Genomic DNA, 12,834 nt, shown 5'->3' on the forward strand with positions numbered 1-12,834 from the left:
GGGCTGGAGCGGCGGTCTCTGCTCCTGCTGCCTTTCCTGCAGCTCAACCATACACTGGAGCATATCAGTTTGATGCTCCAGCATCGACTCTTGCCTTCTGTATGCAAGCTGACGCCACCTATCATCTTCAGCCCGCCACTTGCTCTGTTCAGCCCGCGATTCATCCCGCCACCTCTCCTCTCGTTCAAATTGTGCTTTTTTGCACTCTGACATTGACTGCCTCCACGCATTCTGCTGTGCTCTTTCAGCGTGGGAGGACATCTGGAGCTCCGTGAACATATCATCCCGAGTCCGCTGTTTTCTCCTTCTAATCTTCGCTAGCCTCTGCGAAGGAGAAACATTTGCAGCTGGTGGAGGGGAGAGGTGGTTAAAAAAGACACATTTTAGAGAACAATGGGTACACTCTTTCATGTTAAATTTTGCTGTTCACATTACACAACACATGTGCTTTTGTTACAAGGTCGCATTTTTCCTCTTGGCTTTTTAAACCTTCAGAACATGTGGGAATGGTTTCAAACTGCAGTGCCCTCATTTCCCATACCAAGCACCCGTTGGGTTTGCAACGTAAAAGGGGGGGCTGGGGTTTCCAGGTTAACATGCAGCACAAACCCAACTACCCCCCCCACACACACACACCAAATTCTCTGGGATGATCACTTCACCCCTCCCCCCTACCGCGTGGCTAACAGCGGGGAACATTTCTGGTCAGCTGAGCAGGAACAGGCACCTCTGAATGTCCCCTTAATAAAATCACCCCATTTCAACAGGTGACTGTGAATGATATCACTTTCCTGAGGATAACAAAGAGAGATAAGGAATGGATGTTGTCTGCATGCCAGCAAACACTGAAACCATACGCTGCCATGCTTTGTTATGCAATGATTCCAGACTACATGCTACTGGCCTGGCGTGGTAAAGTGTCCTACCATGGCAGACGGGATAAGGCAGCCCTCCCCAGAAACCTTTTGCAAAGGCTTTGGGAGTACATGAAGGAGAGCTTTCTGGAGATGTCCCTGGAGGATTTCAGCTCCATCCACATACACGTTAACAGACTTTTCCAGTAGCTGTACTGGCCGCGATTGCCAGGGCAAATTAATTATTAATCATTAAACACGCTTGCTTTTAAACCATGTGTAATATTTACAAAGGTACACTCACCAGAGGTCCCTTGTGTGCCCTCAGGGTCTGGGAGCATGCCTTGGGTGAGTTTGGCAGTTACTGGTTCCAGGTCCAGGGTGATAAACATATCCTGGCTGTTGGGGAAACCGGTTTCTCCATTTCCTTGCTGTGAGCTATCTTCATTGTCTTCATCATCATCATCTTCCACGTACCCCGAACCCGCTTCCCTGTTGCGTGTTTCTCCATTGACGGAGTCAAAGCACGCGGTTGGGGTAGTGATGGCTGCACCCCCTAGAATGGCATACAGCTCCGCGTAGAAGCAGCATGTTTGCGGCTCTGCCCCAGACTTTCCATTTGCCTCTCTGGCTTTGTGGTAGGCTTTCCTTAGCTCCTTAATTTTCACACGGCACTGCTGTGCATCCCTGTTATGGCCTCTGTCCTTCATGGCCTTTGAGACCTTTTCTAATATTTTGCCATTTCGTTTACTGCTACGGAGTTCAGCTAGCACTGATTTATCTCCCCATATGGCGAGCAGATCCCGTACCTCCCGTTCTGTCCATGCTGGAGCTCTTTTGCGATCCTGGGACTCCATCATGGTTACCTGTGCTGATGAGCTCTGCGTGGTCACCTATGCTCTCCACGCTGGGCAAACAGGAAATGAAATTCAAAAGTTCGCGGGGCTTTTCCTGTCTACCTGGTCAGTGCATCTGAGTTGAGAGTGCTGTTGATAGCTCCTGGAGGCCAATAACGTCAAATTCCGTCCACACTACCCCAAATCCGACCCGTAAAGGCCGATTTTAGCGCTAATCCCCTCGTTGGAGGTGGAGTAAAGAAACCGGTTTAAAGGGCCATTTAAGTCGAAAGAAAGGGCTTCGTCGTGTGGACGTGTCCAGGCTTAATTCGATTTAACGCTGCTAAAGTCGACCTAAACTCATAGTGAAGACCAGGCCTTAAGGTCTCCCTTTCTTCCCTCCAGTCTAATAAGATCTCCAGCTACTATCCAAGTCTCATGTTACCTCTGGGAGCTGGATCCTCTGAGCCTCTCATCAGCACTGGACACAGCCACAAGTTGCAACAAAACTACAAATTCCATAACTGTACAGCCTTTAAATTCTTGCGCTTACTCCTTACTAACCTAAAACTGGGCCTGCAGGATGCTGTGAGGAGGATGAAAAAAAAACCCAAACACTCTGCCTATCTTGCCCTGAGTTAAAAATGCTTTTCCTGATCCCGAAAGCTGGAGGTCAGTCAGAACTACAGCATCTTAGAAACACAGTTTTATACCTCCATTATAGAGCAGGGAGAGCAGGGCAGAAACCTCAGAAGAATTGCTGCTGCATGCCCTGAAGGATTCATATAAGCGAGTGGGGATCATGATAGACAATCAACTCCCCATTTCTCCCTTTTCCCCACAGCCTAACCAAAGGGCAGCAGGGAGAGGCAGAGAAATCCCTCCTCTTCCCCTACATCGTACAATCATAGAAATGTAGGTCTGGAAGTGACCTTGAGAAGTCATCAAGTCCAGTCCCCTGTGCTGAGGCAGGACCAAGTACACTTAGAGCGTCCCTAACATCCCTTCCTGACCAGATATAATCTCCACATTCTGTGGGGGGAATGAGGGAGGGAGGAGGAAGACTCCAGAGCATCTGAGCCTGCCTCTCCCTTTCCATCGCCTCTCAGATCCATAAGGATTGTCTATCCTCTACCAGCCCTACCAAGCAACACCAACTCTGCAGAGACTGGGAAGGGGGATAGCAATGTGTAACACTATAACATATTCCTAAATATGCTTAGAAGACATTAAAACACCACCGATTCATAAACACATGTACACAGGGCTATTACAAAAATCCTCAACCATATTCTTCAAATTACGCAGGAGAGTCATATCTTCCGAAAACACAGAAGAAAAGCCAACTCAGATCTGTCTATCTTTCATTTGGTGATAAAATCAGGGGAGTAGTAGGTCAGAATCAGTGGATCCAGGCATTCATACTGTCAAGGCTGGATCTCCACTTTGAACTTTAGGGTACAAATGTAGGGGCCTGCATGAAAACTTCTAAGCTTAACTACCAGCTTAGCTCTGGTTCCGCTGCCACCATTTCAATTTTTCCCTCCCTGGGAAGCCTTGAAAAACCTTCACCAATTCCCTGGTGAATACAGATCCAAACCCCTTGGATTTTAAAACAAGGAGAAATTAACCATTCCCCCTCCTTCCTCCCACCAACTCCTGGTGAATACAGTTCCAACCCCCCTGGGATCTACAACAGGGAGAAATTAACCATCCCCCCTCCTTCCTTCCACCAACTCCTGGTGAATCAAGATCCAAACCCCTTGGATCTTAAAACAAGGAAAAATCAATCAGGTTCTTAAAAAGAAGGCTTTTAATTAAAGAAAAAAAGTAAAAATCATCTCTGTAAAATCAGTATGGAAATTAACCTTACAGGGTAATCAAACTTAAAGAGCTCAGAGGACTCCCCTCTAGTCTTAGGTTCAAAGTACAGCAAACAAAGATAAACACTCTAGTAAAAGGTACATTTACAAGTTGAGAAAACAAAGGAAAACTAACACGCCTTGCCTGGCTATTTACTTACAAGTTTGAAATAGGAGAGACTTGTTTAGAAAGATGTGGAGAACCTGGATTGATGTCTGGTCCCTCTCAGTCCCGAGAACGAACACACTCCCAAACAAAGAACACAAACAAAAGCCTTCCCCCCGCAAGATTTGAAAGTATCTTGTCCCCTTATTGGTCCTTTAAGTCAGATGCCAGCCAGGTTACCTGAGCTTCTTAACCCTTTACAGGGAAAAGGATTTTGGAGTCTCTGACCAGGAGGGATTTTATAGTACTGTACACAGGACAGCTGTTACCCTTCCCTTTATAGTTATGACACATACAGAAAGGAGTTAGTGAGCAACCAGCAATATGGTGCACATCGAATGGCTACTGAGCAATCATTTAATGTAGGAGCCAGGAAGAACAAGGTGCACCTCTCAACTCTTGAGGTGAGATCACAATATGACCCCAGGGAAGGGACAGAGCAAGCAGAAGATAGAAATGTAACTGTAACTCAGTTGATGTAATTGCCAGATGTCCTGGTTGGGGAACATCCCCTCCCCACCCAATCCAGGGTTCAAATTTTAGTAAATCCAGGTCCAACGTAGTCATATCCTATCCCTGACTAAACATTAGCATTTAACCTCTTGTTATACACATAATGGCATTCTGGCTACAATGTAAGGAATTTAAATTCCATTACATCCAGAAGAATTTTTGAGAGCAGTGGATCATTTATGGCTCCAAGCTTAGTCAGAGACCTTACACTCTATGTTAGTAACACAAGTGAGTGGATGGGTTTTTTTTTTCTCATTTTTATATAAAAAGTGTATGTCAAACAGAATAGCAGTGAATCTGCAATGTATATAATTTTGTTACTTGATTCCTTCTTGTCAAGGGAATCTAATCCTCTAGATCCCTCCCTACTTTTGCAACATTACTCAAATGTACCCTAGTAGCAGAGGCAAGAAAGTAGCCTCTTCTGCTTTCACTTGGCTACAGGCTACAGCTTCTTCTGTAGACCCCGACAAGAAGTTACAGCTCAAGGTACTAAGAAAGGTAGTATTGCCTGTGGCAAAGAGAACTTTGCAAAAGGTGAATATAACATCAAACTTTTCCCACCTCCACTGGTACACATTGTCCATGCTCTTTAGCAAGGGAGCCCATCAAAAAGCTTAATGGGTAACAAAAGTTCTTTATTAAAACTGCCCTCTTTTGCTTCCATCTTCCTTTGCTTCCATCCTGCCTGCTTCCCTCACAGTTTACTTTAAAATACAATCCTTATTGTACCTTAATCTACCCATTACCTTTTGAAATAGCAAAATTAAATTATCTCTTTATACCTATGTAGCTAAATGTGGAGATTTTTTTAAAAACACATTCCACTGAGCTAAAGAATGCATGAACATTTATAATTAAATGCTATTTTACTTTTAAATCAGATATTAATGATATATATGATTCATGCTCTGCATACCGCATATTCTGTGGGGAGGACCTTCTGTGAAGAAGCACAATAAAGTGGATATCTGGATAGAATAAGATCTGTTTAATAGAGGGAACACAAAACAGATAGACAGCCTGAGGAACTTTTCAGGTAGAGATGAAAGTCACAAGTGTATGTGTGAATTAAAAAGAACAGATTCATTTATTTTTGTCTTTTACACCTGGACTGAATGCTAAGAGTCATCTGTAAAAACTGCACGCAAGGCAATAAGGAGCAGATATTTTGTTTATCTGAATAAATTAAAGGACTTGGTCAGGATTTCAGCAGAAATGAGGGCAGTTTAGTGATTCCCTAACAATCCCGCTTGTCAGTAGCCCTTTCAGAAAACCCTACAGCAGGCTTTTAATGGGCTTGCTCTGAGGGCAAACCACAAGGATAATTCATAAACAAACACACCCTTCCTCTCAATGTTTGCAGAGTGACCATTAATGTTTCCCTTTCAAACTAGACAGATGTTATGGCTCAGAAGGAGCACCAATTAACTGGAGTTGCTACAAGCTGGTTCTGATCAGGCCTATCCCAGTGAGGGAAGAATTGATTTTGAGTACAAAATATGAATAACTGCCAGTTTTGAAGGGCACCATTGCTAATAGAAAGAATCATTGGGGATATATACAAAAATAAGTGAATCGCTAAGGGGAAGCTACAAGGCCCATTGAGGTCAATGGGATTTCTTCTATGGACTTGAATGGGCCTTGGATCATGCCCTTAGTGAGTGAGGTCCTAAAAGAAGGGTGAATGGAGTGGTGATTAAAAGCAATAGGCAATCTGGGCTCTAGTCCTGACTGTGCTATAAATTAGCACAGCAGTCTTTGGGCAAGTCATTTAACCTCTGTGTCTCACTCTTTGTAAAATAGGGATAATAATTAGATCTATGCAAATAACTGTTTTTTCCATTTGCTGGCAATTTCAAAAATATTGTTTTGAGTCATCCTGAAAGGAAATTTTTTCAAAAGTTTTGACTAATAAAAAAGTCTTTAAAAATCACTTAGGGGCAAACAAAACAAAAACTGAAACATTTCATTTAATTTAAAAAATGTAAAAAAAAACCCCAGAAACCCACAACGTTTTGACTTCTCTGAATGTTGAGGAGGAGAGGTGGGGCTTTGTCTGAAACAATTCCCCAAAACTCACATGAATTTGCAAAACATTCAGTGTCCCTGAAGAAGTTGTTACCCACCCTGTGTCGTAATGATGTTTCTTTGAGATGTGTGTCCTTGTCGGTGCGCCACTGTAGGTGCGTCTGTGTCCCTGAGCTGCTGATCAGAGAACTTTGGTAGCAATGTCCGTTGTGCCCATGCATGTGTGGCTTCTCACCTGCCACAAGGCTAGTCAGCATGCGCGGGCAATCCCTCTGCAATTACTTCTCTACCGCAGAGTCAGTTACTAGAACTCAGAAGTAGAGGGGAGGAGGGCGGGTAATGGAACACCCGTCGGGACACACATCTCAAAGAACCATCAAGGTGAGTATATTCTTTTTCTTTGAGTAGCGTCCCTATGGGTGCTCCATTGTAGTGACCCCCACTGGAGGCTGGGATTTCGGAGTCGAGTCTGATACAGATGCTAATACGGTGGCATCAAATTTGGAGTCTGCAGCCAAATCCCTGAGGATGGCTGAAATTGCTGCCCCTTTTGATCTATCTGCAACAGAGAGAAAAAGTCTCGGAGGTTTTCTAAAAGCTCTTGTTCTATCCAGATAGAAGGCCAGGGCCCTTCTCACATTGAGTGTATGGAGGATGGCCTGATGAGGTTTAGGATAAGCTGGTTATATGAAAAGTGGAAGTTCCCTTGGGAGTGAACTTTGGATATAGCCGAACAGAGACCTTGTCAGGGAAGAACACACTGAAAGGGAGATGCTACATCAGCACCACTGTCCCCCCATCCTTTTTGCTGAGGTAATGGCGATCAGGAATGCCATCTTCATTGAAAGGTGAATTAACAAAGAGGTGGCCATGGGTTCAAATGGCAGTCTAATCAGTCCTTTCAACACAAGATTGAGATCCACTGAGGAATGGGAAGTCTAGGTTGTGGAGATTCATTATGCCTTTGAGCAATCTCTTCATAGTTGGATGAGAAAATATAAAGTGTCCTTGTACCTCTTGGTGGAATGTGGCAATTGCTGCTTGGTGCATCTTTAATGAGCTGATAGAAAGACCTGATTTCTTGATAGGTAATCCAGGACTACCGGTAAGGTGGCCATGTTCAGGGTGACACTTTTGGGCTGACACTAGATCTGAAATCTCTTCCATTTGCCCTGCACTGTGAGACCATTGATCTGTGCACCCCATCCTATGCATCAGTAGTCAGGAGCAACGATGGGGGAGGCTGAACAATTGGGAATCCTGCACATACGTTCACTGACTCTTTCCACCAGCCCAAGGATTGCTTGACCTTCATGGGCACTGATAATAATTTGTCTATGCTGTCTCTGTTTGGCCTGTAAACTGAACTGAACCAGGCCTGAAGGCATCTCATGCATAATCCAGCATGAGCTATGACTGAAGTGCCTATGGCCATATGCCCTAGAATTTGAAGGCAATGTCTGGCCAAAATATGGGGGCCGGATTGTATTGTCTCTACTAGCATGAAGAGACTGAGGAATCTGTGATGTGGGAAGAGTGCCTTCATTTGGATAGAGTCAAGGTCAGCGCCTATGAATTCCAGTGTTTGCACCAATGTTATTGTCGGCTTTTATGCATTGATTTGTAGACCCAGATTCTGGAAAAGGATTCAGTGTGGTCTGGGTGACTCATTGAGCTTAAGTGCAAGAATATGCCCTGAGACGGTAGTCGTCCAGGTAAGAATAAGCATAAGTGGGCCACCACTACCGAGAGGACCTTGGACAATACCCTGGGGCCGACTAGAAGCCAAAAGGGAGCACTCTGTATTGCTGGCCTAGTGTGAACCTGAGGTAACATCTGTGCCTCAGTATGATACAAATATGGAAATTCGCAGCTTGAAGGGTGAGGGCTGAGAACCAGTCTCCATTTTCTAATGCTGGAATAATCGTTCCATCAAGGTGTCCATCTTGAACTTCTGTATCTTGATATATCTGCTTGAGCATTCTGATGTCCAGTATGGGTCTCCAACCTCCATTTTCCTTTGGAATTAGGAAGTAGCTAGAGTAGAAGCCTCCGACTCTTACATTTGAGGTCATGGGCTCTATGGGTCCTATGCTGAGGAGATGGTTTATCTCCTGATGTAGCAGACTCTCGTGAGAAAGTTCCCTGAAGAGGTATGGGGAAGAGTGTTTGGGAGGTGGGAGGGAGGAGACATGAATGGCATAACCATTCTGGATGGTCTCCCACACCCACTTGTTGGAGGTTATCCACCCCCAGGTTCTACGGATGTCTTGACCAACTCATCAAAACTGCAGTTTGAGGTGAAGGGACTGGATGAATTTGGTTGAAATCCTGACTGCTTCCACCTGGGGAACCTCGGCTTCTTCCTCTGTGGCTCATATGATCTCTGCAATGAGTACTGAGATGTATATTGTAATGATCAGGGCTTGAATGGTGGCTGAGGGCTGTATTTTCTCTTCTAGGCTGGCGTGTATATCCCTAGGGATCGAAGAGTTTCCTGAGAATCCTTTAACATGTAAAGAGATATGTCAGTCTTCTCGGTGAATAACTTCATCTCTTTGAAAGGAAGTTCCTCCAATGTGGTTTGAATCTCTTTAGGGAAGCCAGACAAATGCAGTCACAAAGTCCGTCTCATAACAATGGCCATGGAAATCAAGCGTGGCACCATGTCAGCGAGATCTAATGTGGACAGGAGGGATGTTGTAGCCACCAGTTGGCCCTCATTGATTATGACCTTAAATTGGTTCTTATGAGAGTCAGGAAAATTGTTCAGTAAAGGAACAAAATTTTGTAGAGTTCTGGTAGTCAGATTTTGCCAGAAAGGCTTGATAATTTGCTACACAGAACTGGATGGTGGCTGATAAATATACCTTCTTGCCAAACTGATCCAGATGTTTCCAGTACTAATCATAAGGGGTGGATTTAAACAGATGCTGGTGGCCCCAAGAGTTAACTGCGTCTACAATGAAATTCCGTGTCCTTTGCTGGCATGTAATACTTTTTGTCCACCCACTTGCATGTTGACAGGACCGACACAGGGGACCGCCATATGGTGGGGCCCAGGAGTGCCTCATTAATTGGGAAGGCCACTCTGGAAGAGGCAGAGGAATGTAAAATGTCCACCAGGTTGTGGTGAGATTCATCACCTCTTGCAATGGTGTTTGCAGGGTTTCTGCCACCCTCTATGCTAGGTCCTGGACTGATTTGAAATAATCAGCCATGGATGGCAGAGGGAGCACCACCACCTCATCTGGTGAGGATGATAAGAAATGTGCTTGATGAGTGACTTCCTCACTTCCTCCCCTGGCTATTCAGGGGGTTCCAAAGCCCTTGTCTGCTGGTATGCCATGCTAGGGGCATGGAAAGCTAGGTGTCTCTGAGCCTGCCAAGGGTCCCAGTATGTCCATTATGGGTAGGAGGCTGGTGGTTGGTATTGCAGTTGGTGAAACCAGGGAGGGTGAGGGTTGGGTGGACAACGCGCCTGGTGCCCATAGTGAAAATTGCGTCCCATATGGTGAATGAGAAGAGCGGTGGGAACCCATGTCCTCTTGCTCACTTTCTGACTCTGACAATGAGAAATGCAGTGCACAGCAGGGAGATGTTGGTGAGTCCAGTGGTCTGAGTGAAGTCGGTTCCGGGACCCTGGTACTTAGCAGGGGCGAGTCTGCTATATCAGAAACTGAAAGATCTGTCATGCACTGGAAATCCGGCCATGTCGATGGTGTCGGTACTGGCGGTGGTTGTTGGTGCCGAGAGGCTTGCACCAATAGATTTGGAGATGCGGACCTGGCCGTGTAGTCCATTGGTGCCATACACAGCAACTGGTGACAATCATAGAATGTCAGGGTTGGAAGGGACCTCAGGAAATCATCTAGTCCAACCCCCTGCTCAAAGCCAGACCAATCCCCAGACAGATTTTTTTTAACCCAGTTAAACGGCCCCCTCAAGGATTAAACTCACAACCCTGGGTTTAGCAGGCCAATGCTCAAACCACTGAGCTATTCCTCTCACCAATGTCTGTATTGATGAATCTACCCTGGGGCAGATCTTCTATGTCTTTCACGCCCCTGTGGTACTAGTACTTTTTTGCCTGCACCCATCGGGCCTTTGGGCAGATTGACTTCATCTGTCGGTTCGGTACTGCGCGTGCTTTGGGTACCAGTTTTAGGTGGCTTCAGCACTGTCGGTACTGATAATACTGATGGAGTCGGAGATCATTTTCAACTCGATCAGGGATTGCTATGGGGACCCACCGACCTTTCTTAGCAGTCTTGAGTGAGCATTTCATCTCCCTGGGCTCACCTCCCTTTGCAGTGAGAGTTCCTGCTGGGATTCCAGGGGTTGAAGAGCTGACTCCATGAGCTGGAGTTTGAGTCTTAACTCTCTGTCCTTCCTGGACCTGGGTTTCAGCTGCTGGCACCAACCACACTTTTGTGGACTGTGCTTTTCTTCCAGGCAGCAAACACACTGCGAGTGTCTGTCAGTCACTGGGATAGGTTGCTTGCAACTCAGGTGCTTTTTGAAGCCTGAGGAGCCAGGTATATCCTTGCCTGGGGGCATCATCAGGAGGCAAATTCTTTCTTCTTTATTTTTTGGCATGACCAACAAAATACAAATGAGGTAACAAAGAAAAAGTCTTTAAGGAAAGCTAAAATTAACAAAACTAAAGGGAGTTAATGATCCATGAACTGAAAGCTCTAACTTTGCCTCTGGCCGGGTCCGGTTGAGAAGGAACTGAAGAGGGATTGCCCGCAGACACTGGCTAGCCTCATGGCAATCGAAGAGCAGCACTAGCATGGGCGAGATGGACTGCTACCAAAATTTTCCAATCAGCTGCACAGGGACACAGACACACCTGCAGTGGAGTATTCCTAGGGACACTACTCAAAGAAGAATCTGCATTTTTCACTGGAAAAAAGTTTTGACCTAAACATTTTGCCCAGTATTAATAATAATACTTCCCTATCTGACAAGGCTTTTGTGAGGCTTAAGTCATTAATGTTTGTGAGGCACTAACATATTAGGTGATGAGTGGTGAAGAAATGCCTGTACATAAAATAAGTAAGTTTGGGCTATTAGGCTAACATGTAATTTCCTGCCTGTTCTATTTGAAAGGAATCCTATATTCTAAGGATATCCCAACTACCCAAAGACTGGGAGGGAAGTTGTAAGGAAGAAATATCATTAGCATCATCAGAAAGGTTCTGTTTTACCATGTGGATATTCTTGTGATTTAGGCACTTGATTGGAACTTGGATTCCTTGCTCTTCCACACACTAGCTGTACCACCTTAGGCAAGTCACCTAATCCATGTGTAAAATGTAGCTAACAGTACTCCTTTGTCAGTCTAATCTTGTCTATTTAGACTGCAAGCTCTTCTCTGACTATGTTTGTATGTAGCACTTAGCACAATGGGGCTGAGGCCTCTCTACACTCTACTGCACTATAAATAACAAGAAGCCAGGGAAAGGGCTATTACTAATATGCTTTTTGTTATTATTCCAAGGTTTTACCTAAGTGTAGGAACTTTTCTTATAAAGGCAGATTTCTCACAAAGACTCAGTGACAGACTTTGGTGTCTGAGTAATGCGAGTTAAGAGGCAGAGGATCTGAGCTTTAGAAGTCAGTGACAGAAGCAGAACATTGCTGAACTCTGATTTAACTGGTGGCAAGAACGGAGAATCTCCCAACAGTCACAGTCTGCTATCTAATATTTGATTGTGACTATTTTTAACAATCCCCTTGTGGGAAGGCAGAGGATAAATTGTTGTCTGGCAGATTATGGCAAGGATTTCAGTATGCATTATTAATATAAGCCAAGGCAGTGTAGGTGCAGAGCCCAGAGAGGCTATAAGTCCCCTCACCCCTGCCTTGCAATGCTCATTGCTGGAATTTTCTCAGTACAAACTGTAACTGGAATAAAACTGTCTGCATTTTGCTAAAAGTATCTTAAATGGTTTGTCGGATATTTAATTAGGCTAACCCTACCTTGGATCTTCACATTATCACACAATTTAAGGGGACTGGAGTTGAAATAAAAGCAGTTCACTGCCCGTGTTCCATTTTACTTATCCAGGTGCAGATGTAGTATGAGCTGGCATTTTATTTTACAGTTTATAAAATGTGTGTCTTTCTGTGGCCTCTAGAAACATATCTAACATGCTCCCTTTCCTTCCCACCCCTGAAAATGGTATATATTAAGCTTGATATCTGTCACTTATGCAATATATTCCCTCCACTGCAGGAAATATTAGATGAATTCTATGGCCTGCATTATGCAGGAGGTCAAATTAGATGATCATACTAATGGTCCCTTATGACCCTAAAGTGTGTTAATCTAGTACATATTATTATATACACGATATCCAATACCTGCACCATATATATGTTGGGTACATGTGATAAGTTGCACAGGCAAATGATGCATTTATTTGTTACTTCGTATGGACCATGGCACGTGTTCTCTGCCCATTTTATATATCTCCCTGGGAGTTATCCTAACATTCCAAAGACCTGAGCAGCTTCCAAAAGGTGACTATAAAAATGTTGACCTATGAGAGAAAATATTTCTC

Source organism: Malaclemys terrapin, chromosome 3 (genome assembly GCF_027887155.1).
Source record: "Malaclemys terrapin pileata isolate rMalTer1 chromosome 3, rMalTer1.hap1, whole genome shotgun sequence".
Lineage (NCBI taxonomy): Eukaryota > Metazoa > Chordata > Testudines > Emydidae > Malaclemys > Malaclemys terrapin.